A 27,903-nucleotide genomic window follows, 5' to 3' on the forward strand; every position below is an offset into this window, starting at 1 on the left:
GTCAAAATCACAACAGGAAGGTAGAACTCACCCCAGTTAATTCACAAAATTAAAAATGTCCACATGGTAGATAAAGCGCCATCTTTTTATTCTGCAACTTCATATCATATGCAAATTCATATCAAACGTCTGAAAGAAAACTGCTTGGGCTTTCTTTAAAGCATCCTTGCGAACAAGTTTCTGACATGAAAATGGAAAACAAATTGGAGAATATTAATAAATGTTATTAATTGAAACTTGAAAAAGTATTAGAGTATAAAAAAATTGCATGGGAAAATATTTTTGTTCTGGAAAACAGCTTGAAATGCTTGTCGTTAAAACTCCATAGATGATTTCCATATTCACATCTATATTCGTCTTGCCAGAAAAGGATGAAAGGGAGGAAGAAAAGGAATGTTCGTGGTTGGGGAGGAACAGGAAAACCTGATGCGCTTCAGGGATTTGGGTTTTACATCATACATACTCAAAATGTTAGCTCACACCAAAGATAGATCACAGTCTTCCCCTTAATTACATATATACACTATAGTGGAAAGATTCGCACAATTAAACTTAAGATTTCTCTTCAGTATTTCTTCAGTATATTTGACAAATCCACAAATAATGTAAAATTTCAGTTGGAAATGCTTCTAAGAGAAATGCCACGTTTTCCATCTATTCACTGATTTCTAACTACTTAGACTTGTGCCTTAATTTCCTAATAACAGCTCAAACAACAAAGACCACAATACTTGACAGTGAAAATAATGATTTCAGAATCAAAAATTGCTAAAGAGTTGAAATGACTTTTATGTTTATTTAAGGACTTTTCATGGAACAATGACTTTTAAATTAAGTTCTTATCTCCTCTATTATAAGATTTTCATGGGAAATTTATAGTTAAGAACATGGCCTCCTTCTTATGATTAAATTCAGTCCTTCACTGCAGCATGTTGCCATCATTAGGGCTTGTAAAAATCACTTTTGCAGATTTGTAAGGAAGATAAATTACATTATCGCCATTGGAATTTATGTATCTACAGACAAACACAGATGCACTGAACTAATATAATTGCAGAGTTCAATGAAATTATGTTGTTGAACTGTTATCACTAACAATAAAAGAGCACAGGACTTCTATGTTACCTTAAGAGCAAGGCTACAAAGGAACTTTCAGATAATCTATGTAAACAAAATTATTCTCTTTGAAAAATTAATATAAAATGATTTTTCTTAATAAAACCTATATTTTAAATATAAACTGCTTTAATTAAGTCCATGTCTATGAAAGAAAGTGAAATTATTTTTATATTTCTAAATGTTGTTATATTTGGCTTTTTCAATAATTCAGGTGTGAGTTATTGACTAAACTTATTTCTATTTCAAATATTTTTTGTGTGTAGTCACCATGTAAATTTTGATTATTAATTATTAGCACATTGGATAACAAGGAAGAAAAGATTTTGAGAAATAAAAACAAATCAACTTTGCAATTGAAATGTTGCAGAAATTATTTAGCTCCTTTAGAGCTTATTGCATTTACTCATTTTCCCTTCCTTTGCCAACAAAAAGATAACAAAGCAGATAACTAAATTGAGAAAGAAAATTTGAAAATAGATTAAGAGAAAAAGATACTAAAAATGGTAACCAGTACTTTAAATGAGACATGATGGAACATAAATCCTGGCTCTTAACTTCAGAAATAGCAGAAACAAACACCTATTTTCTTTTCCTCCTGGACACATACATAGCTAGAGTATATTTCCCACTCACACTTGAACCTAGAGCAGTCATGTGACTGAGTCCTGACAAACGAAATATGGCCACAGAGATGTGCAATACTTCCTTGCCTGGACATTCCCATTTTCCAGTTGAACAGAACCTACTCTAAGAGTTAAGGGAGGATGGTTCAGCAAGCTAGAAGGAGCCTAGGTTTTCAGATGACACACGGAAAGTGATCCACAGCCAGAAATATCTAAATTGACTTTTGCATGAGTGAGGAATAACTCTTATTGTGCTAATCCACTAAAATTTTGGAGTTTATTTATCACACTAATTAGCATTACTTACCATAACTAATTCAGTAAGGCAAAGAGAAACTTCAAAAAGTTAAGCATTTGACTTCAATGCACACACACAAATGATAGAATACATAACTGGAGAAATCTGAATAAGCTCTATAGATTTTACCAATTTCTTAATATCCCTATCATACTACATTTATACAAGATGTTAACTTTGGGGGAGACTAGTGAAAAAGTGAAGTAACAAATGTTCCTGTACATTTATTTGCAACTTTCTGTGCTTCTATAATTATTTCAAAATAATAAAAAGTTTAAAATTTCTCTTTGATTAGAAAGGAAAAATTATATCCGATATTCAGGGAAAACCAACTTTTATTCTTCTTAATTTTTCACTATATAGGTAAAAATGATATAGTTATATCATGAAAAATGTGTACAACATAGAAAATGCCAAAATGGAAATCATATGTCTAATTCTTACAGTAAATTTTTATAAAAGCTGGGAGACAATAAAAATTGAAGCATTATTTGGTAAAGATGATTTGATGATGATCTAATATGATAGGGTCCAAAAATATAAACTTCTATTTGGTCGACTTCATGAAAACTAGATTTTAAACAAATAAAAGAGGGTTGATAATAGGCCAGTAATTTTCAAACATTTTTCATTTTGATTCATACCAGATAACGCTCGCACGCATGATACACTCCCTCCCATATGTATCAGAAGCAACTTTCCTCTACCACACAAGAAATATAATAGAATATAAAGGCATAAGAAAAATATACTTATTAGGTCAATCTTGATTTTGTTCTGATTTACTTTTAACATAAATTATTTGTCAACTTCAGGTCTTTCCTATTAAAAAAATAAGTAGTAACACACTGTGTAGAAACTCCTTTTGCTATGGTTAGAAAGAATCTATTAGAGTTTGCTGGTCTGTCAGAGAAAGCCAAAATCAGTATCCTAAAGTGTTGTGTTTTTTGTTTTTTTTTAACAAATAAGCAAATTAGGGTTATTTTTCCTCTAAAGTTAGATGACTCCATCATCCCTTCACTGCAGTGGGGCCCACATGGCATCTACCTCAGTGTTTAGAGATATAATGCCCCTTATTGCTGCAATAACAGCACCTCACTCTCACTGCAAAGAGACTGAAAAAGCATTCCAGCCTTGTAGTCCAGCAAAACAAGGACTCACAAGGTAAAAAATTCTTATTGTAGGAAAAGAGGTCAAAGAATGAGGCAGCCAAAAAGAGTGACAAATATCTGTTACACAAAACATGTATAGATTTAACAGAAAAAAAAAATAAGATCTTTTAACTTTGCAGTAGAGAATCCTGGCAAACACTGCCTCAGCCAGGTGATGAAGGTCAAGGCCACCACAGTGATAAGTCATGTTGAGAGCATATACCCATGACACAGACCAATATGATGTGATAAGAATGGAAGTTCATCTCTGTGGTCACCTTCCCAAAAATGCAAATCTCAGTCTAACCATAAGAAAAGTATCAGGCAATCCCAAACTGAGAGACAAAATACCTAAACAGCACTCATCAAAACAAAGTCATCAAAGCTAAATGAAGACTGACAATCTATCATAAAGCAGAAGAGGCTTAGGAGACATGATGACTAAATATAATATCCTGACTTAGATCCTAGAACATGAAAGATATTAGGGAAAAACTAGTGAAATCTGAATAAAAGGTGGAGTTTAGTTAATAGTAATATACCAAAGTTGGCTCCTTAGTTGTGACAAATGAACCATAGTAATGTAACATGTTAATAATAGGAGAAACAGTAATTGAAGGGTATATAGGAATCTTATGTACTATCTTTTCAGCTTTTCTGTAAATATAAAACTATTTTAAAACAAAAATTTAATTAAAAAAATAATAATGCATTTGCCACATCTGCCTAATGTTCTTGGGGACACTGATGTGAAAATATTCTCCAATTTTCTCCCTCCCTTTTACATTAAACATTAATGACAGGTATAGTGCTTTGATACAGAAGTTTTACTCTTAAGTTTTTATATTAGATACATTGTCTTTATGGCTTCTTTTCATTTTATCCAAGGTTGATTCAAAGTATTTAAGGTTTATAATTTTCTATTCCTATAGTATCTCACAAATAATCACAATCTACCACAACTAACAATTTCCTTAGATTATCAGATGTGAAAAGTATTTTGTTGCTGAGGTTATATCTGAATAGTGGTGGTTCAAAGTTACATACTCTGATAAGGACTAGGGCTGGGAATGTTCTTATCCATATTAAAAGAAAAGATTTAGTGTGATTATAAAGATTACAAAGCTTAATCAATTATTCTCATTGAATGAGAGCTAACACTTCTCTATATGGAGGTGAGCTGTGGGGGATTTACTGCAGGAGTTTAATAAACTTCTACAAAATTTGTGCTGAACATTTTGAAAAAATATTATTCATCAAACTGATGTTGATCAAAATATGTTAGGTCCAACTCTTTAATTAAAGTCAGATTCATACTCAAGAACATACTTGTGTGTCTGAATATTCCGCCACTGAGGAGTCACCTTTTAAAAAAGTATTATTTAAATCTGATTAGCTCCTGACTACAGAAGAATTTTTAAAGAGAAAGGAACTGTAAACCTTTGGGGGCAGGGTATGGGTTTCACAAAAAGATTTTTTAGCAACCCTGTCTTCATAAGCATACAGTAAACACTCTGTCTACCAAAAATGTCAAAGTATCTCTCCGCCACAATTCAAATGCTAATTCTGATGTTTACCATAAATATAAGGTATTTAGTTATAACTTCTGGTGATACAGACTATACTTTAAAGGACTCTCACCAAAGCTATTTTTCATGAAACAATAAATAAATGAAAGCAACAGAATAAATTTTATGGGAATATACACTCACATGACATTGTAGAAGAAGTATTTTTATATCTTAATGATGAAAATAATATTTAAGGAATGTGTTTCATTAAACTGTATTGGGAAGAATAATTTGATTTATCTGAAGTATATCTCTGCCAATAGTACTTTCAAGTAAAAGCTACTGGATAGATTCTCAGAAACTAGAATAAAGATATTTTGAGATGATGCTGCTTTCTTAAAAATGGACTCGGCCATTGAGTATAGACAATTCTAGAATAAAACTTGATAAACAACACTTAGCACAAAAATTTTCAATGCAAAAACAGCTGATAAATGTATGTCAACATTCTCTGCTTAGCTAAATATGACCATTATTTCTTATAGAACTATTTTCAAACTGCCGATTATAGTTGGGTGATCACTTCATTATTTAAAATTATAATATATATTTGATTAATAAATGATTGGGAAATTATTGCTATTGCAGAATCTGAATTATCTCTTTTACATTACATTTGTTTAGTACTATTCTTACTTTCTTAGCCAGGATTGATTTTTTACTTAGGCAAATGATGGCCAACTATGCAGCATAATTTAAGATGTAAATAATATTTGATGGAGAATAAAAGTTCAAGAATCCTACCCTGTTCTTTCCCAGTAATCCAGCAGCATAAATTATATATATATGTATATATAATCTGTTAGACTTTTAGTTCCCATGAAAAGAAAGAAATGACTTGTTTCCTAAGTGAATGTGACATATATCCAAATAGTTTTGATGGAGAAATGGTGATAATGGGCAAGAAATGACCTGAGAGTGATAGATTTAAAAACAATAAGATTTAGAATTTTTAGCAATGGCTGAAAAAGTAGAAGGGCATTACATATACGAAAACAGAGGACTAAAAGAAATAGAGAATTCCCTTGGAAGAAAAACTCCCAAGTTCACTATTTAAAGCAATCGTATTTGTGATGTCATGGCAAATATAAACATGATTTCTAACAAATCTTATCTTTGGCTTTGCATTCGTAAAAACTTTATAGCTATACTTTGATCACTCAATTTTAGCTCCTACCCTTCATTTATGTCTCTTCATCACAAAAACAGTTGTAAAACATACTGATTTGTTTGCCTAATGAAATTATTATACTGGTAGATTTAGTCATTTAAGTATCAATGGTTGTGAGTCAGCTGTTATTATTCTGCTCTACCTGGCTTCCTATTCCAGGACTCAGGCTAAAGTCAACACACAGAATAGGAGAAAACTTTTGCAAATTATATATCTGCTAAGGAATTCATCTAGAGTACACAAAGAACTCTTATAATTCAGTATCAGAAAAAAAAAATAACCCTATTAAAAAATGGGCAAAAGATCTGCATAGACATTTCTCCAAAGAAGATAACAAATGACCAATAAGCAAATGAAAGGATAATCAACATCATTATCCATCAGGGAAATGCAAATCGAAAGCACAATTAGATAGCATTTCATATCCACTAGAATGGCTATAATCAAAAAGATGAGGATGTGAAGAAACGAGAATCTTTGTATATTATTATTAAGAATACAAAATGGTTCAGTGGCTTTAGAAAGTAGTCTAGCTATTCTTCAAAATGTTAAGCATAGAGTTGCCCTGTGACCCAGCAATTTCAGTTTTAGGTATATATATAAGAAAAATGAAAACTTGCCTACACAAAAACTTGTACACAAATGTTGATAGCAATTTTGTTTATAATAGCCAAAAAAGTAGAAACAACTCAAATGCTCATCAACTCACAAATGAATAAATAAAATGTGGTATATTGATATAATAGAATACTATTCATAAATAAAAAGAAATGAACTACTCACGCATGCTAAAATATAGGCAAACCTAAATAAAAGAAACTAATCACGAAAAAACACTTATTATTGTATGATTGCATTTATATAAAATGTCCAGAATAGGCAAATACATAGAGATAGAAAGTAGATTGGTTGGTTGCCTAGGGCTAGGGGTTGGGGGAGTCAGGTAGAGGAAAATAAATGGCTGCTAATGGATACAGAATTTTTTATTTGATGTTGGAGCTGCTCCAAAATTGATTTGGGTGATGGTTCACAAGTCAATGAAAGCATTAAAAATTTTTGCATTGTACATTTCAAATATGTGAATTGTATGCTATGTGAATTACATCTCAGTAAAGTTGTTATTAAAATATATATAATAGGGGCAATTTAACTCAAAACTTTGAACAATTTATATGAAATTGAAAGGGCAATTGCAGAAGATGGTCAAACAACAGCTTTAATAGTAAAGCCTCGTGTTGTCAATGGACTGCTATTAACCCATGCTTCTGGCCAATCAGACAAGAAACTTAAATGGAAAAAGAAGGTAACTTCAAAAAAAGAGATCAAAGTCTCATCTGCATATTTAAATAGTTGTCTGAAGGTAACTTACTTAAGACTCAATGTATGGATAAAGAACATCCTACCAAAATCAAAGTGGATCTAGAGAACATCATTTATCATATGAATCTTTCATTCCATAAACACGAGTGACCTCACACATTTAGTAAGACATTCTCACTTTCAGAATCTTTAGCACAAAAGTTGACTGAAGAATCTGTGAATCTCATTTAGATCAAAAATTATAAAGAAAATGGGCATTTTCTGCCTTGACAAAACAAAAAACAAATGGTCTTTTCGGTATATTTTATTGATTAAAGGATCCTAATATCAACACGTTCCAACCTTATCAGACTTCATAATCTCTATACTGCCATGGTTGCCGAAATCATGACTAGAGAGATGTGAACTTGTACAAAATACCTTGAAGTAGGGCAGAGGCCTACTATCTCTACTTCTATTCAAAGAAAAGCTACCTCCTACTTCACCAGAGATATCCACTTTGCATAACTATATATCCTCAGTGTTTGCGTGTGTGTGTGTGTGCACGTGTGCATGTATATATGTGCTCACCTGTGAATGTAATCTCATAATTAACAAATCTATTGAAAATAATGATTTTTGACATTTTATTTCTAGATAGTATTTCCTTAGCTTTCTTCCCTTAAGTTCTCCTATTTGTAGAAATAACATTTCTTTATTCATTTGACAATAGGCTTCAGATGTTTTTAAATATTGTTATAAATATTATTTGAAATCTCTATTAATTTATATGTGTTTTCATGAGAACTTGCAGCAGCACTTTATCATCAATATAAGATTGGTATATCCTAGAAAGTGTCAAAAGACAAAAATCAGTGACAATGGGACTTTCTACTGAGGAAACAATAAATTCAGAGCTTATTCTTAAAATTGTGTTCAAATTTCGTCCTCAAAAGGCAATTGAATATATATAATTGTAACCCATAATTAGTTGATCATAAGAGCAATTAAGTCACAGTCTTCTCACAAAAACAGTTTATGTAGTTTCTGGCAGTCGATAGTTCTGATGAAACACTGTAAATTCAGAAGTCTGTATTACATACTTTTCTTATGAAGTAAGAAACATATCCTGATCACGTTTCATCTTAGATTTGTGACATATCATTGATTATTACAAGCCTTTGCTTGTGGTTTGAGAGTTGCTCTGGAGTGTGAACCTAATATGGAATCAGTCTCCAAGTTTAGTCTAAATGACCCAATATGAACAGTTTACCTTATTAGATTAAATGACTAAAAATGTATTCAATCTCAGCATTCCAAATGATCGAAGTTAACCCATTAACTTGCTAATAGAAATGTCTTTTTTTTTAAAGAGCACAGTTCTCACTGAATATATAGTTTGAATCTTGAGTAGATTACTATCACCTAATGTTAATATAGAACTAATTCTGTAAGCACACTTTAAAGGAGAAAAGGGCAAACAAATTTAGAAATGTTTTTTAAGATAAGACTCCTAAAGAGGCATGATTCAATGAAAATGATCCTGTACTCTATAGTCTACAGCTTACTGAAGGTGAGGTACCAGGTAGCCAGAAATGTGAATGGCAATAATATAAATCTTCAACTTCTGAATTAAAACGTAAAAATAAATTTATAGAACAGAATAAAATATGTCCCTTTATAGCTAATTAAGCATTTTCAAATTATTCCAGAACCACATTGTAAACTCAGGAAAGGTCAAAAATGAAGTCAAATCTATTTGATAATGCTAGACTCTTCGTGACAATGCTAGACTCTTCGTGATCAAATTAAGAGAACAGTATCCACGTTTGTCTTAGTCAATAGTATCCAAGACAAAATTTTGATGTTGTTAAGCATGAAGTTTTATAGTATTTGCATTCCTCCTAATTGGAGTCTGACTAAAATAAGAAGCAAACTAACATCTTTCCCCATACAAAAAACATTCGCAAAGAGATCAACGCACACACACACCTTTTAAGACAACAGTATGTTGACATGAGTTTCACTGATGCCTTCAAAATGTCCCAGGTAAGAAGCAAGGCAATTCCTGGTTTGTAAAAAGCAAATTCATAATCAGGAGGACCCAGTTTTAAAGACTCTACTGAGAATAAACTTGAAGCAAGTTCAGAAGTAGCTGCAGAGGATAAAAATGGTCTTTAACTGCAAACTATATGAGAGCATGTAAGTATATTTCATACAACCAACAGTCTGAAAAATAAAGTTGAGATAAGCAAACAAAATCTGCCATGAACAAATGGCATTTAAGGCCCTGATGAATGCTTGACATAAAAAAATTCAGTAGGCTATGAATGATGCAGGAAGAGATCCATTAGACACTCAATATTAACTAAGAGATTTGCATAATTTTTTTTGTGAAAGATTTGAAAATAAATGTAGATGCTCAATTATGATGTTATTCCACAGTAAAACTCTACTTAAAACTAATAATTTTAAAGAAACTAATAATTTCAATTTATTGTAATTCTTATAGAGTTCCAAGTTAAACAATTACATGACATGTTATTCTAAGTAGATACCAGAAAGAAAATACCACCCCTGACAATTACATCAAGATTCTGTTTGTCAGAATGGGTAAAGCCAAAAAGGGGTACACTTAATAAAATGGCGACTTATTTAGGCTTACTTCTGACTACAGACAAGGAAATTATTGTAATGATAAATTATAATAGTAATTTTAATTAAATTTTTAGTAAGTGCCAAACATTGTTCTAAATGTTTTGTATTGACTCATTTAAGTCATAACCTTATGGGTTAGGTATTATTATCTTCAATTTATAGATACTGAGACACAGAATGGTTATAGAAAAATAAAGAATAAAAAGAGGATGTTCTAATCTAGTCTATGAATAAAGGATATATATTTTTTCCTATGAAGTTGTTTCTAGTTTCCTATAATGGTTAAGGAAAATGCTTAGAGTATTATTTGCTCTTTTATGTGTTGATAACTAGTTAAAATAAATCAATTGCAATGCTGACCTGGCATTCTCAATCAGACAGAATTTCTAATCTTCTAAACTCATATGATTGCTATAAGCTATTCAATATGAAATATTCTGATTGAGAGGTACAGAATTATCTAGATGTTTTAACCCATAATAAGATAAAGCAAATGAGTTTATAACAACTTAAATTTCCACATCTAACCTTTACTCCATCTTATACTTTCTACTGGATCACCGGTTTAGTTACATTTAAAATATTTATCGCATAATGTATAACACATTGTTTTTCAAGCCCAGCAGCGCATCGGAATCAGGCCAGGATCATACACCCCAGATGAAATAAATCAAAATGTCTGAAGGAAAGACCTCAGAAATTTTCATTTTTAACAAGCTCGTTAGGTAAGTCCTATGAGTCTTAGGATTGTGACCAAAGATTATCTACTAGTCCTAGATTGACCCGGGTGTAGAGCATTATATACGTCAAACTTTGGAAAGACTGTAAAAAAAGGCTTTAAAGAGGCTGAAAACAAAACATTTTTAAAATATCAAAATTTTCTAAAATAACTGTTAATGAAAGAAGTGACTTCTAAATTTTTAAATTCTGCTTGGGCTTGAACCAAAAATCTAAATACTATAAAATGAAATATATGGTGTCCAGATGTACAAAGTCGCACATATAGAAACATGTCAATTGACAGAGCAAAATTTCAAAGGAGATTCAGATCTGGTTTTAAATCAACATTGATTAGACAGAAATTATTTAGGTGCCAAAATCATAGCTCTAATAGCTGGAACAAACTTCATGACATGATTGTAGGAAATCATAAAGAAAGAGAAGTTTTATACAGGAATATAACTTTTTTCAATATACTAAAGAGTTTAAGTTTACTTGAAAAATTCATTACTACCAAAAAATTCATTTCTTCACTGATGTTAAGAAGCCCATTAGACTGTACACTGTGCATATTGTACAAATATGTGTATGCTATGATAGAAAAAAATAATAAATTTTTAAATAGTGAGTAGATTCCCTAAACACAGTTCTGTAGATCAAAAAAGTTATAAACATCCTCTGAGTAGCATTTTTCACAGGGTATCCAAAAGAGGTAACGGATCAACCAAGTCCAAGAATCACCACTAGCTATTTACCTCTATTGGATATTTGTAAATAATAAAAAAATCTTTTAAAGTCTCTGAGCAGTCCAGCCATAATCTGTTCAATTTTATTTAATTTAGTGCTTCTTAAACTTATTTCACTGTAGATTTCTATTAAAAATATTAAATCTATTATCCACACAGAACATGCTCTGGAAAACACTGCAGTAGATAAATTTAAAAATATAATTTTATGGAGAAATGTCTTTTCGCCAAGAAAACAACTTCACAAATAGAATAGAATATAGTTTTAAACATTTTTAATACTATAATTGTTTAGACACATAATAATAGTCAACAAGTTGTGTTTACTTTAGAGAGGCAAACATTTTAATTTTATTTTTTCATTTTAGTCATTATTTTTCAAAAAAAATCACATTTTTCTGTAATTGTATTTTATTTTAATTCTTTTTAAAAATGTTTGAATACGCTTCATATGTGTGACCTCAGCACAATTAATCAATTCCTAAATATAGCAAAATATATAACAAGTGAGTTGGGTACTGTCGACTAAACAAATGGTTGTAATAGAATCTTCATTATTAACTACTAAATTTTGTGTCATGCAGGGAAAAAGAAACAAACAAAATCATAGGCTATATTTATACAGCATAAACAAAACCTAACAGTCAAAATTTAAGATGTATTATAATATGTTTATATATATGTTAATAATGTCTACATATTTTTAAGCTAAATTCTGCAATTTACCAATACATAATAAAATTCAATTTTAGAAATTAAAAGAATTATAGAAAATGTTTGTTTCAAACTCCCCATATCACTTTTAAGATAAACAACAGGTCCAAAGTTATGAAGAATCTTGACCAAGGTCAAAAAAGGCTAAAACTTTCTCTGGTAATATTTTGCTTCTATTTCCTAGTGCAATTCCGTTCGTCCAACATTTATTGAGCACTTAATATGAATCAGGATTATCTAATTCCAATCATAAATCACAAGCTACTGAGACTGTAGAATGCCAAAATCCCTCGGCAACCTTATCCCACAGGAAACAAAGGAGACTTAAGACAGAGCTGTCTAGAAGCTCTCAAACCACTCAAAAATATGATTGTGAAGGGTATCCTGATAACAAGCCCAGCAATGCAAAACGTTTGCAGTTTAAAAACAAGTTTTTTCTCAGAAACACTAAATTCACCAGAAGGATTACACCATTAGTTCTCTGAAATGACAGCATGTGGCCTCTGTGGAGTCTTCAGAGAGTTGTGAATCTCTCTAATCACGTGCTTTGAAACCTGACAATGAAGTTGACAACGCTATTCTCTTTTCTTTCTTCCCTTAGCGAAGAAATTTCAGTAAAAAGCTATGAAAGATTACAAAATTTGGGGCTTGAGTCCTTGAAAGCTAAAATTACAGTTTTGCTAAACATTGACTCTCTGAGGATACAAGGCCACAAGTGCCACTCTGGCTGAGCCTCCTGTTTATATAGCCGGTGTTTACATGGACACTGAGCTCCAGAGAGCTTGAGAATGTGCAATGGTGTTTGACCCATGGAATGCAGAAATTAACCCAGATACAGCTGGGTGTATCCTTCAGCAATAAGAAAAACCAAAATGTATGTCTATTACCCCTCAGTTTCACTGGGTGGGTGGCGGTGGGGAGAGAAACAAACTTTAAATCTTTGAGGTTTGAAATATAAAATATATTTTAAACATTCTTACTCTCCCATATGCAGCAGCTTTTGTGTCCAAATTTTCACTATTTAGATTTTATTAAAGATTGTATATACATATATATGTATATATAAACACATTTTTTTCTAATGGTGATGAACAAAATTTTTACAGCTTATTGTCTGTTATTATTTAAAGATGCGCCCTTCTTCCAAACAACAGTTACACCCCAAGGTTTGTGTCTGACCATATAGATGTGTAGTACATTAATTTTTGCATGTAAAAGAATAGCTGAAACAATTTTGGCGAAGCAGAACAAATTTGTAAGACTTACATTACCTGACTTCAAGATTTATTATAGAGTTATAATAACCAAGACAATGCAGTATTGGCATATGATTAGACATAGATCAATGGAAAAGAATTAAAGGCCCAAAAATATTCTACACGTATACCATTGATTTTTAATAAAGGAGCAAACACAGTTTAAGCAGGGAAAGATACTCTTTTCAACAAATGGTGCTAGGACAAAATCCACATGCCAAAAAGAAAAATTGAAAGAAAATATTAAAAAAAGAACTTAGCCCTTATAGTACACCAGTATTCCTGACCCATTCTTCTCAGTGTTATAAACTTAGTGTTACTAACCCATTTTACAGAAGCTGCATATGTAAGTTGATTGTGAGGATTCAATGTTTGACTTTGGGCAGGTCATCTCATATATCACCATCAGTCATATGAGGGACAGAATTTCTACTCTATTATTCCACAACTAGTGTAAAGAAAAAAAATGTATAATGTGCTAGAAATATATAAAGTTTTTATCTATTATGGACACATTCATTACAAATACTATATTTATACATATTTACATGTGTTAGAACTTTGAAAAATAGATGTGAGACTTGTTATAACAAAGCTGATCAGAAGGGAGATTTAACTGTATAATGTTTAATTCACAAGTTGTTTGACAAAAAAAACAGTTTAATTCATTAAAAACAGTGTTTGTTTTTGTGTATTTGTGTGTGTTCCTTTCTAATTAGTAATTTTGGCTATTTTATGGCATAAAGAACAAATAATTAATTAGTTCTTATGACTTGATCCTATGGGCCTAATGGTGACTTTCTGGAATTTAAATTTATTAACTTCCTCATATACTCCTGGGAAGTGGTTGTTTTCTGAAGATATACACCAAGAATTTTTTTGTATTTTGGGATGTATTGAAAATTGGAAATTATGAAAATACATTGGATGAACCAGAGCCCTGGAAACGGCTAAAGAAAAAAAATGTTTCTAAAGTATTTAAAAGAACATTGTTTATGAGATGGAAAATTACTGTGGATTTTTATAGAAGCCTTCTTATTAGAATTCTGCAACATTTTCCTTAAGAAATTCTCCCTTTTAAGAAGAGGAGTTAATACCCATATTGTGCTGTAGACAATCAGAGTTTATGATGTTTATTTAATGCATAAAAACATTCACCAAGGAATGTTTGCACTCCTTAAGTATTCCAGTGAATATTTAAATTTGCTTTAAGATATTTGGAGTATTAAGAAAAGAGCAAGGAAATATATGAGTATTTGTTTTTCTGGAAACTTAGACAAGGAAAGCAGATGAGGCATAAAGCTGGAAAATATCAGATTTCCAAACACAAGATAGAATGTGTCTTCCACTCCCTCTTTTCACAATTAGAAAGTGAATAAAATAAACATATCCTTTAACTTAGACTTAAAGTTCAAATGGCTGTATGAGTCAGACTGTGGTGATGTTCTGCATATCTTGCAAGTTCTAACTAAATAAAAGCAAACTACTATGGAAAGTCTAGCCACAAACTCCTTTTCCTCCCTTGTCTACATATATTAGATTCTTTTAAACCAAACCAATCTTGCACTGGTTACAAACTTTATTTTGATTTGTTTTTTAAATGACCCCACTAAAAATCTCTCTAAAAAAAAAGAAAAAAGAAAAAAAGAAAAACCAAAATACTGAAAGGAACTTTCTGCCTTCTCCTTCCCAGTTCAGCCAAAGTAAGATTCTGGAATTAAACTGTCTTGGTTACAATTATACAGTAACTTTAAAAGTATAAAGTAGTTTCACTTTTGTCTTCGATGTATATTGATATTCTTGAGCATGGTATATTATTAATAGTTAGCTCTTTGGTCCCTAAAGGAAAATATTTTTCTTTAAAAAGCAATGTCATCAATCAATATAGAGTACTTTTTGGCAATATCTACCCATCTACTTATCTATTTATCTATCACAAATGTACCTATTGTTCTATTCTGAAATTCTATTTTCTAGAAATTTGTTCTGCAACTATATTTCAACAATTTATGTACAAGGTATTTACTGCAACATTATTTATAATAGCAAAATATTGAAAACAAACCAAATGTCCATTTGTATAGAGCTACTTAATAAATAAGGGTTGGTGATCAAGACAATAGAAAGCTATGCGGGAGTTAAAAAGCATAAGGCACCTCTATTTGGACTAATATGGAATGCTCAATAACATTTATTGTCAAAAGAGCTATATTTTATAACAGTACATAAACTATACAATTTGCTTCAAGTTGTAAATGCGATACAAGTATATGCACTTATAAACATATAATATCTCTGGAAGGAGACTTAAGAAATTGACAATATAGTTTGCCTATGAGGTGGAATTAAATAGATCAACTAGTGTACAGAGTGGGTGGGATACTTACCTTTCATTGAATTCCTTTTTATGAGTTTTAAATATATATTATGTACATGTACTATCTATTAAAGTAATCATATTAAAAGGTAATATGCACCTAAAAACATTGTTTATACTGTTAATAATAAAGAGGAAAAACACTGCTGATGGAGAAAAGGGATAATAAACATATTAGAGAAAAACAAAGCCTAGTCAAAGAACACAAGTGATTTTAAGCTCCTAGTATTTAGTGCTAAAATTTAAAAACATTACTGTGAAGATTGCAATGCGGTAAAGAGCTCCACTATTTGCATAAATTTTGTTGTGACGAAAGAATTGGAAAGTGAATACTTGTCAGCAGCAATTAGAAAAAAAATAAAATATTGTTGGCTGATTGAGTGTTTGCAAACCACACATGATGAAATAGGCTTTATTGAGTGGTTGAAGTTAAGGAGAATGAAGTTCCTAGAAGAAGGCTAAACTTTTCTTGCCTGATTCAGAAGAAGTGCCCTGTGTCTTCACTACCATCTGTATTCCTAAGACCAGGAACTAATAAACATAAGTCAAGACCCAAAGGAAGACTAGAACAAGATTTATTCAAGAATATTCCTGTAAAGTGGGGATTAGGTGGGGTGCTAGCATCTCTTAATTAGTGAAAAAATAAACTATAATAAGTTTTTGCTTCAAAGCTCATTTTGCTGGTTGGAAGGGAGAAACTGCTATTCACTCTTCTAGAACTATGAATCTATGACTTAACCAGACATTTTATCAATCCAGTTTGAATTATAAGCTTTTGTGACTGATTGCTTCTTGTTTCTTCTTGTGCTCTAATGCTTTTCAGACTTCTGAATCATCTTGATGACATCAAGTATTTATAAAGTTTGATTGAGTTTAGCAAGACCATAAACGAATTCCTTCCACTCCCACCTCCACAAATTGGTTACAATAACTTCAGTTATTATTGACAGATAATAATAGAGACATTCCATCTGCTGTAAGGAAAAGAATCATTTTACTTAGACTATCATAAACAAATATTTTTAACTTTTTACCTTTTAAACTATGAGGTATACCCAATTAGAGAAAACAAAAATGTTTAAATAGCAAATATTTATCATCATATAACTTACATAAATCTTTTTGTTGTTGTTGTTACTTATCCTCCACCTCCAATTCTCTCATTCTTCTTTCCTTATCACTTCCAGAATACATTTAGGCTTTTTCAACATATTCATGAAACATACATTTTAATAGTACAGTTTTATGTGTTTTAAATTTTCCAATAATTGTATAAAATTTTGTGAGAACTTACATGTGGTTTGCTTAGAGTAGTCTGGTTGACACTCTTTATTCTAACATGAGTATTAATAGTACCTCTTTTATTGTCAAAGCATTTCAAGTCATACTTTTCATATTCTTTTGGGGCTAGCATTTTTCACTCAATACTTTTTAATATCCATGTTGTTACCCATAAATTATAACAAGCTGGTTATATTCTCTATGTTCTTATTTTTGGACTTCTCAATTCGTCAATCCCTTCTTCTTCTTTCCCTCCCAAAAAGATGTGCAAAAATTCCCTCTATGACTGTAAATTTTTTGTTTTCCTTTTATTTCTGTCAATTTCTCCTTTAATATATTTTAAAGTTATATCAGTAAATGTATAAAAGTTCAGAATTGCTTTATTCTCATGGTGAATTATTCCTGTCATCAATCTTATCCAGATAATATCACTAATTTTATCTTGTAATTTAATTTTGTACTTTAACTGGTGAGTTAGTCCTTCTACATTTGTGTAAGTACTTACATTTTCATTTTTCTACCATATAATATTATGCTTTCTATATGCTATGCTTTTCCTTTGCCTGATTTAGAGATAATCTATACCTCTTCCTACCTCATGAATAATAATGAGAACATTTAACTCTTTCTTCCCACTTACTGCTATTGAAAACTCAGTTCCACATTGTTTTTACCCTCCCCCATTAGTTACTGTAGTTATTATTGGCTTTTACAGTCTATGCTGTTTAGGTTTTCTCATATATTTATAAATTTCTTTGCCCATAATTGCTTCTTGCAACTTATTTCTTCATATTGGATTCAATTTCCTGAAGTATCTTATAGAAAATTCTTCAGTATGGGTCAGCTCATGGTCAACTCTCAGATTTTCTTTGAATTAAAGTCTCTTCATATTGACTTTTGAGTATAAGTTCTTAACATTTTAGGTTGCATTTGTTATACTTCTGTTCTTTAGAAATATTATCTGTGGCGGACTATATCTTCCAAAGCTTGACACAAAAGCATCTCCCACCTTAGAAGTTCTACATTATGATCTTGCATCTCCCACGTTGAGAGGTGGGATCTATGCTACCCTTCTCTTCACACTGAATCTGGTATAGTTGTGACTCACTTGTATTAATAGACTGTGGCAAAAAAAAAAAAAAAAAATGAGGTTAAATGGCTTCCAATACAAATTCAGAAACGATGGTACAACTTCTATCTTGTTCAATGACACAGTCACTCTTTTTGAGCTCTGAGTGACCATTAAAGAAGTCTAACTATTCTGAGGTCACCTCAGGAAACATAGAGGCGAGACCACATGCTCAAGCCACAGCCTCAGGTGAGGTTCCAGCTAACAGCTAGAATCATCCAACACACACATGAGTGAAGATACCTCTAAATTACTCCAGTCTCCTCAGCTGTTAAGTAGCCCAGCTATCTTCTTCTCCCAGCCGAGGATCCAGACATCTTGGAGCAGAAACAAACCATTTGCTATGTGTTCAGTCCAAACTCCTGGCCCACAGACTGTGAGCTCTATAAAAGGGTTGTTTTAAGACATTAAATTTGATGGTTATGCAACCGGAATAACTGGAACACTAGTGAATAATCTTTTGATCTATTTTTGTTGTTCAAAAACTTTTCAGTATCATTGCCTTTTATTTAATCTGTATCATCACTCTCATTGCTTTTAAATAATCCTTTTTGTCTTTGAGAGAAAAAAACATTTTCAGTGATAAAGATAAGGTATATCACAGAATTAAATAATTAGTTGTAGGTATTGTGCATTTAAATAAAATGCCACTCTTGTTTCTGTGATGGTAGAATTGCTTCTATGAAATCAAATCTCCTTCTGAGATTGACTAGAAAAATATATAAAATGTTTTTTAAAATATGTTTGAAAACACTGAAGAACTATCAAGACAGCAAGAATTTAAGGCGACAAGATCCTGGAGGGAAAGGGTGTCCAGAAAGAGCCCAATATTCAGTGCTACTTTTCTCCTCAAGGCCTTTGCTGATTCACAAATAGACACCTAGAATTTGAGACGTTGAGAATTTCTAGTTGTTTAATAGGAATATAAGAACCAAAATTAAGTTTATTGCTTCCCAAGGAAAAGAGCCCCTCAGAATTCCATCTGGGAACTAAGGAACTACAATTTGGGATCATTGGCAATTAGAAATAGCCAAGCCTTTTGATAACAGGCTCATCTTAAAATTGGCTCAATACCAATTTGGATTAAGATGATCTTACTCTATTTGGCTGTCTTCTAGAATCAAAATAAATGATGCTGGAGGAGTTAACATCATCTAGAGCTTTAAGTAAGTTCTGTAATTTTCATCACATTATTTGGCATTTAATAAAAAATTACTTAGACTATCAGGTGGTAGAGCAAATTACCAAAAAAGGAAAAAATTAGTAAAAAATCCATTAGGCTCACAAAAGATGTAGATATTAAAACTATCAGATAACATCTATAAAATAATTGTAATTAAAATGTTAATGAAAATAAAAAACAAAATGGAGAATTTAAGAAAGAACTGAATATCCATATTAATACATAATGTATTAATATTCTCTCTCTCTCTCTAAATATATATATGTATACATATATATACATATATATATATATCCTAGATCTAAAAAATAAAATAACTGAAATTAAGACTCAATACATGGTTTTAATGGGAGATGAGACCATGCTATAGAGAAGAATAGTGAACTGAATGGAATAAAGATTAATAAGAAATACCTAGTACCATAAACATTGAAAGCACAGATGTACAAGTTGCTGCAGACACTATAGAAAATCATGTGGCAAACTCTCCTAAAGGTGAACAAATATATCACAAATATATGTATATATATATATATCTAACAGAAGCACAGACATGGGTTTATCTAAAGAAATACAGACATATAGTAGCAATTTTTGAAATGAAAAAAATTGGAATTTTTAAAAATATGGCATATTCATATAATGGAATGTTACAGATCAATAAAATGAACACAGCTCTAATAATGAATAGATTTCTCAAAAATAACATTAAACAAAAATCAAATACAAAAATATGGATAATATGATTTTTTGATAAAAGTTCTACAATAAGTAAAACTAGTCTCTGGTTTCAATGTGTTAGAAATGAAAATCATATTGCTTCTGAGAAAGAGAGAGTTCTTATGAAGCAGGTTAAGGGAGTGTTCTGAGATTCTGGGCATTTATTATGTATCTATATGGAGAGAGGTGATCTGGATGTGTTCACCTGTGAAAATGCATTGAGCTGTCTCCTTATGACTTGTTTATTTTTCTACATGTGTGTTTTACTTTCATTAAAATGTTAATTCAAGAAAAAAATTAAAAAGTAACAACCTATTAGTTATTTTTATTTTTCTTAACATTAGAGCAATTTTACCAGGGCAAATATTACTGAGGAAAGAAATATCAGATTTTACCCTGTTCTTTCAGTGGGTTTTCTTTCATCTATTAATTTCTACTACATATAATTTAATTTGCTTAAGTAAAAATTGTGGTTCTGTGTCTATTTATCTATCAGATTTATTATACATTTACATATGTATCTTTCTATTAGTGTATATAGCACAGAAAGTATAATTGCAAGGTGAACACGAAATGATAGCACTGTTTATTGCTCAGCTGTTTGTTGTGTTCAATATTGTTTTGTTTTTATATTGAGCACTATAATATTAATAAAAATAATAAAAGGTTTATCCTTGAAAGATACAATTAAATCTCTAAGAAGTTTTTAATCATGTCCTTTAAATATATTAAATATATTATTTGTCTAAATTACATTTACTCACATTTATAAACCATGGCTTTGTCAATTTTTTTATTCTCTTTTGATCTTCACCATCCATGATAATTGTATACTACAATGACTTCAAATGAAGACTCAGATATGTTTATTTTCTTATTATTTTCACTTTTCATATTATTTACTACTACTCAACATTACTCTTTTTTCTTCGTCTACGTTTCCTCAAGCAAAGAAGTAAAATTAAGATATACTTGCATTTCTATAACACAAAATAAACAATGAAATAAAAATTTGCATATATCATATTTTACATTGACTGCTGCTGCTTACGACCAATTTATCAGTTAAAGTTGAAGTAGCACAATCTTCAAGTTCACTTTATGAAGCTTGCCATCACAGCATGTTATGCCTGCCACAGCCCTCCATGATTCAGTTGATCCTTTACTAAGTTGCATACTTTACTGATTTCAAAGTTATGTATAAACTTCCTGTTTTTAGCTACTGAGCCACATTCCCAATTGAAACCATAAATTTATAAAGACTACATCTTAAAACTATCAGTGAATAACAACTCAAAATCACATGCAGAAAATATTCAGAATTTTTATTTATATCTCATCAGGAAAATCCCAGCCTTAAGCATGCTTATAAAGATGCTGCTAAGGAAAATTGTGGCTGGACACTGAATTAATTTGTAGGAAAAAATATGTGTTCGCGTAATCAAAAGTAGAAAAAACAAAATTGCTGATTTAGTGAGTGACAAATTTGTTTTTCAGTAATGTGGCTGTGTACTCCTCCCTGAACTTACACTCACAGCTATTGTCTGCTCTTGTGAGCGAGCCCTTTTCATGCAGTTCTGATACTTTAAGGGATGATCTTTTCTTAATGTAATCGTAGATGGATTGGCAATGGTAAATAATTGTAAAAAAGCTGACTACCAAGGTAAGGCTATAAGTAGGTTTCCCAGTAACAAAATAGTAAAACTTTTAATGGCTCAAACATAAAATTTATTTATCTAAACATTTACAAATAAAGGTGAAATTGATCCATATGAACTAGTGAATTCTGCTGATGCCTTCTGTCCTCGTAAGACTTCTAAATGAAGTAATGTAACATTTTAAATGTAAGCAAATTTAGAAATTCTTTTCTTAAACTTTCATGTGTCCCGAATAGAATCATACTTACCTAAGGAATATAAATACCACAATTTGAGAAATGTAGATCCAGAAAAAGGGGTCAGTGAAAGCCATTCACCTAGCTTTCACCTGAATGGGCCAAATCGATTTTTCTTTTTAAGACTCAAGCACTATGCAGTACATTTCACTGGGGATCTGAGCTCCAAACACTTAATAATTATAGTGTGCAGAGTGTCTTGTGTGCTTGTTTTAGAAATAAAAAGATAACAAGATTCATGTAACCAGCGTCACTGAGCCTGTCCACCTCTGACATGAAAAATAACCAGTAGTGTTTGATTACAAAGAGGAACTCCTATACTTTGTATTAATGTTTTACTGGATCAACTAAATCAGTGTATAAGTAAATAAAAATATTTATATTTTAGATACACTTTGCTTCTTTGTATCTATGACTACCCCTGACAGCCACATTGACTTTTCTTCAGTTTCTTTCTACCCCCAGGATATTTTCAGAAGTGGTTTGCTTTGTTAAGAGCAACACACATACACATGTACACACTTGACCTGGCTATTCAGTATTTAACTTTTAGGTCTCAGTTTGAGTCACATCTAAGACTAGATTAAGTCCCCTTGATTATACATCCTTATAAGACTAAACATCTCCACAGTCACCTCATATTCAATAGTGCCCACAATTGTCATCATCTTGTTTTCTAACTTTTGTGTAGTGCTTCATCATTTTAAAAATACTTTCATATTCATTTTTCTTCTACGTATGGAAACAGCACTTCACATTATATGGAGGCAGCATCAATTCTTGGGCTCTGGAATCAGATGGCCTGGCTTGCCATGCCAATTCTGCCACTTACTAGTTGTAAGACATGACAAGATATTTAACCTCTCTGCACCTCTGTTTCTTGAACTGTCAGGGAAAATAACAATGACACCTACATCATCGGTACTGAAACTGTGTCTCACACTTTGTAATTATTCAGTAAATAGGAGCATTTCTTATCTTCTCCCTTTTTAGATGAAGCTAAGTGTTTTGGTCAAGATTAAACAAATAGTCTTCTGATTCTTTTTACATGTCATTTTAGGGCTTCTTCAAAGAAGTCTCATTGTTTCTGCATTAATCATAAATAATCATAATTTAAAAATTAGCGTTTCATTCTAAGAGACTATGTAGAAAATTCTAATGAGGTTAAGTTCTGTCTGAAAAACTTGATTTTTATTTTCTAAAAGACTAGCTGTTTTTAAATTTATATTTAAGAAGAAACGTTTTTCAGAGTCCCAGTTTTAGTCAAATGCATCGAAATTTCCTACAGATGACATGCTGTACTAATTCAAACCAGAACAGAAAAAAGAGAAAGAAAGGTTATGATATTTAACATGGAATGCCATGCTCTCTCATCATTAGCAAACAGAGGCTCTTTTTGTTAATTTTTATAATCAGAGATTGTCTCTTTATTCAATGATGACTTAAGACTAATATTGGCCTGTGCAGTTTCTTCCTAAATATTTGTTCTTTTTTATTTGCATTTTATTTTTTATTTACAAATTATTTTATTCTTATTTTGAAAGAAAAAAATTCATGTGTTCACTACCTTTTCTTTTTTTAATTGACATTGACTGATAACAATTATCCAGTAAAAAATATAAAATAACAAAGAAATTCCCACCCTGACACTACTGTTTTTAAGAATATTTTTCCTTACACATAAGAATATGAAATGGTACCCCCACTTTGCCTTTGAATTCCTTGGTTTCTCTTCCAAGTACAAGAAGGTTGTAATGTGCCTTAGGAGAAAACACATGTATTAGATAAGCTTTGTTCAGGCAACCATTATAGTATTGTGGGCCAATGTGTTCAGTGTTAATGAATTAACAATATACATTAAGTAAGGTGTCTTTATTTCTTAATTATTTTTTTTATTTTTTTAAGTTTATTAGGATAACATGGGTTAATACAATTACATAATTTTCAAGTGTACATTATAATTTGACATCTATATATTCTATTGTGTGATTACCACCCAGAGTCCAATTTTCTTCAGCTACCATATATTTGACCCCCTTTACCCACTTCACCCTCCCCAACCCCCTATATTTGACCCTCTTTACCCCGTCTATCTCTCCCACACCCTACCCTCTGGTAACCACTAGTTCATTGTCCATGTCCCTGAGTCTATTTGTCCTGTTCGTTTGTTGCTTTTAGGTTTAGATCCCACATATAAGAGATATCATGTGATTTTCAACTTTTTCAGTCTAGCTTATTTCGCTTAGAATGATTATCTCAAGGACCATCCATGTTGTTGCAAATGGCAGTATTTCATCTCTTCTTATGGCTGAGTAATATTCCATTGTATGTATGTACCACAGCTTCTTTAGCCAATCATCTATCATAGAATACTTCAGTTGCTTCCATGTCCTGGCCGCTGTGAATAGTGCTGCTATGAACATCGGTGTGAAAATATCTTTTTGGATATGGGTTTCCAAGTCTTTGGGGTAAATAAATACCCAGTAGAGGGTTGTTGGATCATGTGGTAGATCCATTTTTAGTTTTTTGAGGAACCTCCATACTGTTTTCCATAGTGGCTGTACCAATTTGCAGTCCCACCAGCAGTGTAGGAGGGTTCCTTTTCCTCTACATCCTCTCCAACATTTCTTATTACTTGTCCTGTTGATTATAGCTATTCTAACAGGTATGGTATCTCATTGTGGTTTTGATTTGCATTTCCCTAATAGCTAGCAATGTCGAGCACCTTTTCATATATTTGTTGGCCATTTGTATGTCCTCTAGGGAGAAGTGTCTGTTCAGGTCCTCTGTCCATTTTTTGATTGGATCATTTGTTTTTTATTGTTATTGAGTTGCATGAGTTCTTTGTATATTTTTGGATATTATCAGAGGCGTTGCTTGCCAACATATTTTCCCATTCAGAGGGTTGTCTCTTTACCCTGTTGACAATTTCTTTTGCTGAGCAGAAACTTTTTGGTTTAATGTAGTCCCATTCGTTTATTTTTGTTTTTACTTCCCTTGCTTTTGAGGTCAAATTCATAAAATCCTCTTTAAGTCCAAGGTCCTTGAGTTTAGATCCTATGTTTTCTTCTATGCATTTTATTAATTCTGGTCTTCTATTCAGGTCTTTAATCCACTTTGAGTAAATTTTAGTGTGTGGTAATAGACAACAGTCTAGTTTCATTCTTTTGCAGGTGGCTTTCCAATTTTCCCAGAACCATTTATTGAAGAAGCTTTCCTTTCTCCACTGTATATTTTTGGGTTTTTTTTGTCAAAAATTATTTGCCCATATAAATATGTGTTTACTTCTGGACTCTCAATTCTGTTCCACTGGTCCATGTGTCTGTTTTGCTGTCACAAAGTGATTACTGTCGCTTTGTAGTATAATTTGAAGTCCAACAGAGTGATGCCTCCAGCCTCGTTCTTTTTTCTCAAGATGGCTTCGGCAATTCGGGGTCTTTTGTGCTTCCATACAAAACTGATGATTTTTTGTTCTATTTCTTTAAAAAATGCTAATGAGATTTTGATGGGGATTGCATTAAATCTATATAATGCTTTAAGTAATATGGTCATTTTAACTATGCTGATTCTTCCAAGAACACGAAATATCTTTCCATTTCTTTTTATCTTCTTCGATTTCTTTTAAGAGGGTCTTGTAGTTTTCATTATATAGGTCCTTCGCATGTTTCGTTAAATTTATTCCTAGGTATTTTATTCTTTTTGTTGCCATTGCAAAAGAATTATTTATTTCTATTTCTTTTTCTGACGCTTCATTATTAGAGTATAGGAATGCTATGGGTTTTTGAACATTGATTTTGTATCCAGAGACTTTACTGTATTTGCTTATTGTATCTAGTAGTGTTCTTGTGGAGTCTTTAGGGTTTTCTATATAGAGAATCATGTCATCCGCCTAAGGTGTGTTTAAATAAAAACACATATAAAACAAGGTTAGATGTTGATTAGATGTTTTGATGAGAGGCTCACAAAACCTAACCTATATTTCGCCTAAGAGCAATGGTTCAATATTCACTAATTTAGCATTCAAGTTAATGTTATAGAACATAACTACTGTGAATAAGAATTGACTCTATTTTGTTGTCAATTCTAAATCTTTGAAATCAGAAAGTACCTGAATATAATTAGTTTAACTAAAATGCCTGTCAATGTATTAACTTAGACAATTTAATGAATTTTTAAAAGTACAATTGAATAGTTTCACTAAATTGACAATTCAAGGTAGTTATTATATCTACAGTTGTTGTTTTATGTCACTATGATGTCTAAGTATCCAGTCAATTATGTTAACTCAGTATTTGCAAAAAAATTTCCAATGCTTCAAAGAAGCTATTTGCCATCAAATATACTAAACTTAATATCTCATATTTTAATTAATTTCCTTGATGTGATCCAGACACAGTTCTTTTAGTGTGCTTATTGACAGCATTGCACTAAAAATCCTTTCACAAAGATCCATTCACAAGTCCTAGAACTGAAAATATGCCTCAAAATTTTAAAGTGTTATAAAATTTATTAATTAAAGCATTATAAAATTTATTAATAAAATATTTTTAAAATTAAATTTAAATATATGCAAAATGATTTCTAATTGCCTAGCTTATGTATGTAGTCAACAAGTTAAACAGTATTTGATCTTTAAAAAGACATGAGTATGATTTATTCCACAAATATGCGGTGAGAATGTACTATTGCTGACAATGTTCTAGATGCTGGAGCTAAAGTGGTGAATAAGAAAGGCAATATTCCTACTCTCATTAATAGTGTAGGGGATTTAGATAGACAGTAAAAAAAAATCGCAAATAAATACGAATAATGATATGCATAATAAAGCTAATATTAGGACGTTATAGAAAATGATGGTAGAGGAGGAGGCTACTTGAGATATTCTGAATGACAGGAAGCCATATGAAGATTCAGGAACCAGAACACTCTAGACAGAGTGCAAAAGCCCTAGTCTTGGAAGACTGTGGCACATTCAGGATGCAGGAAAACAGCTAGTGTGGCTGGAGCTGGGGTCTTAGTGAAGAAAGTGGAAAAGTTGTAGGACAGGAGATCTAGACATACAACCTCATCACTGAATGGAGCAATCCTCTTTGTGTATTTGTCCAGGTATCCACTGTTTCTGCCTCCTCCACCTTCCTGTTCCTTGAAATGGAACCACAGGAAATTCCAAGATCTTCTGCATCCTTTCTGGACTGCAGAAAATCCTGGGATCAGTGCTTCACCCACTTCTTCTTATTCCCAGATATCAATGTCCCTATTTTTCTATGCCTATCAGGCCTTCTGCCCTCAGAAATACCCATGCAAGAAGCAAGCAGCATTCTCTATCTATGTTGATTTATGTAATTAAATTCAGAGACACAAGCCAACTTCTCCCACGAATTTCATCATGCATCCCTCAGCCTCAATGGCAGCACTAGAATGTGTGCTATATGAAGAGGAAGAGATAAATTCTGATCTAACTCGTAAAGGCGAAATAGGAGCTGGTCAAGAAAAAAAGCAATGGGCAGAGTAAGGAAAAGTCAGATAGGCAAAGGCTTGAAAAAGACATAAGTTTGGGACCAGGAAGAACTCAGCTTTGCAGAAATGAACTTTTTTCTTAGGCCTACCTCTTCCACTCCCTACTAGGCATTGCAGGGACTCTGAGATGAAGCTTTGTCAACCATTCTCAACTTGTAATAACATGAGCAAAAACTCTCCCTCATCGCCAGGTGCTGAGAAGCATATGGGGTACTGCCCTCCCTGCTGGACATACTCACTTCTGCAGTACTATGAGCCGATGCCATGACTTTCCTTTTCCCTACTGGCCTCAGTGAGGACTGTGAGGAAGGGCACAGTCAAGCCTACCTGTCTGCACTAAGTGAACAGCAAATAGGTGGTACCCTAATCCCTTTGAACTAGACAGTGGAAATAGAACTACAGAGAAGAGATTGCTCAAGAAAGGAATGCTTTAAATTTGTATATATGAATCCTGAAAAGATTCCAAGCAGCCTTGG

Source organism: Pteropus medius, unplaced genomic scaffold, assembly GCF_902729225.1.
Source record: "Pteropus medius unplaced genomic scaffold, Ma_sr-lr_union100, whole genome shotgun sequence".
Lineage (NCBI taxonomy): Eukaryota > Metazoa > Chordata > Mammalia > Chiroptera > Pteropodidae > Pteropus > Pteropus medius.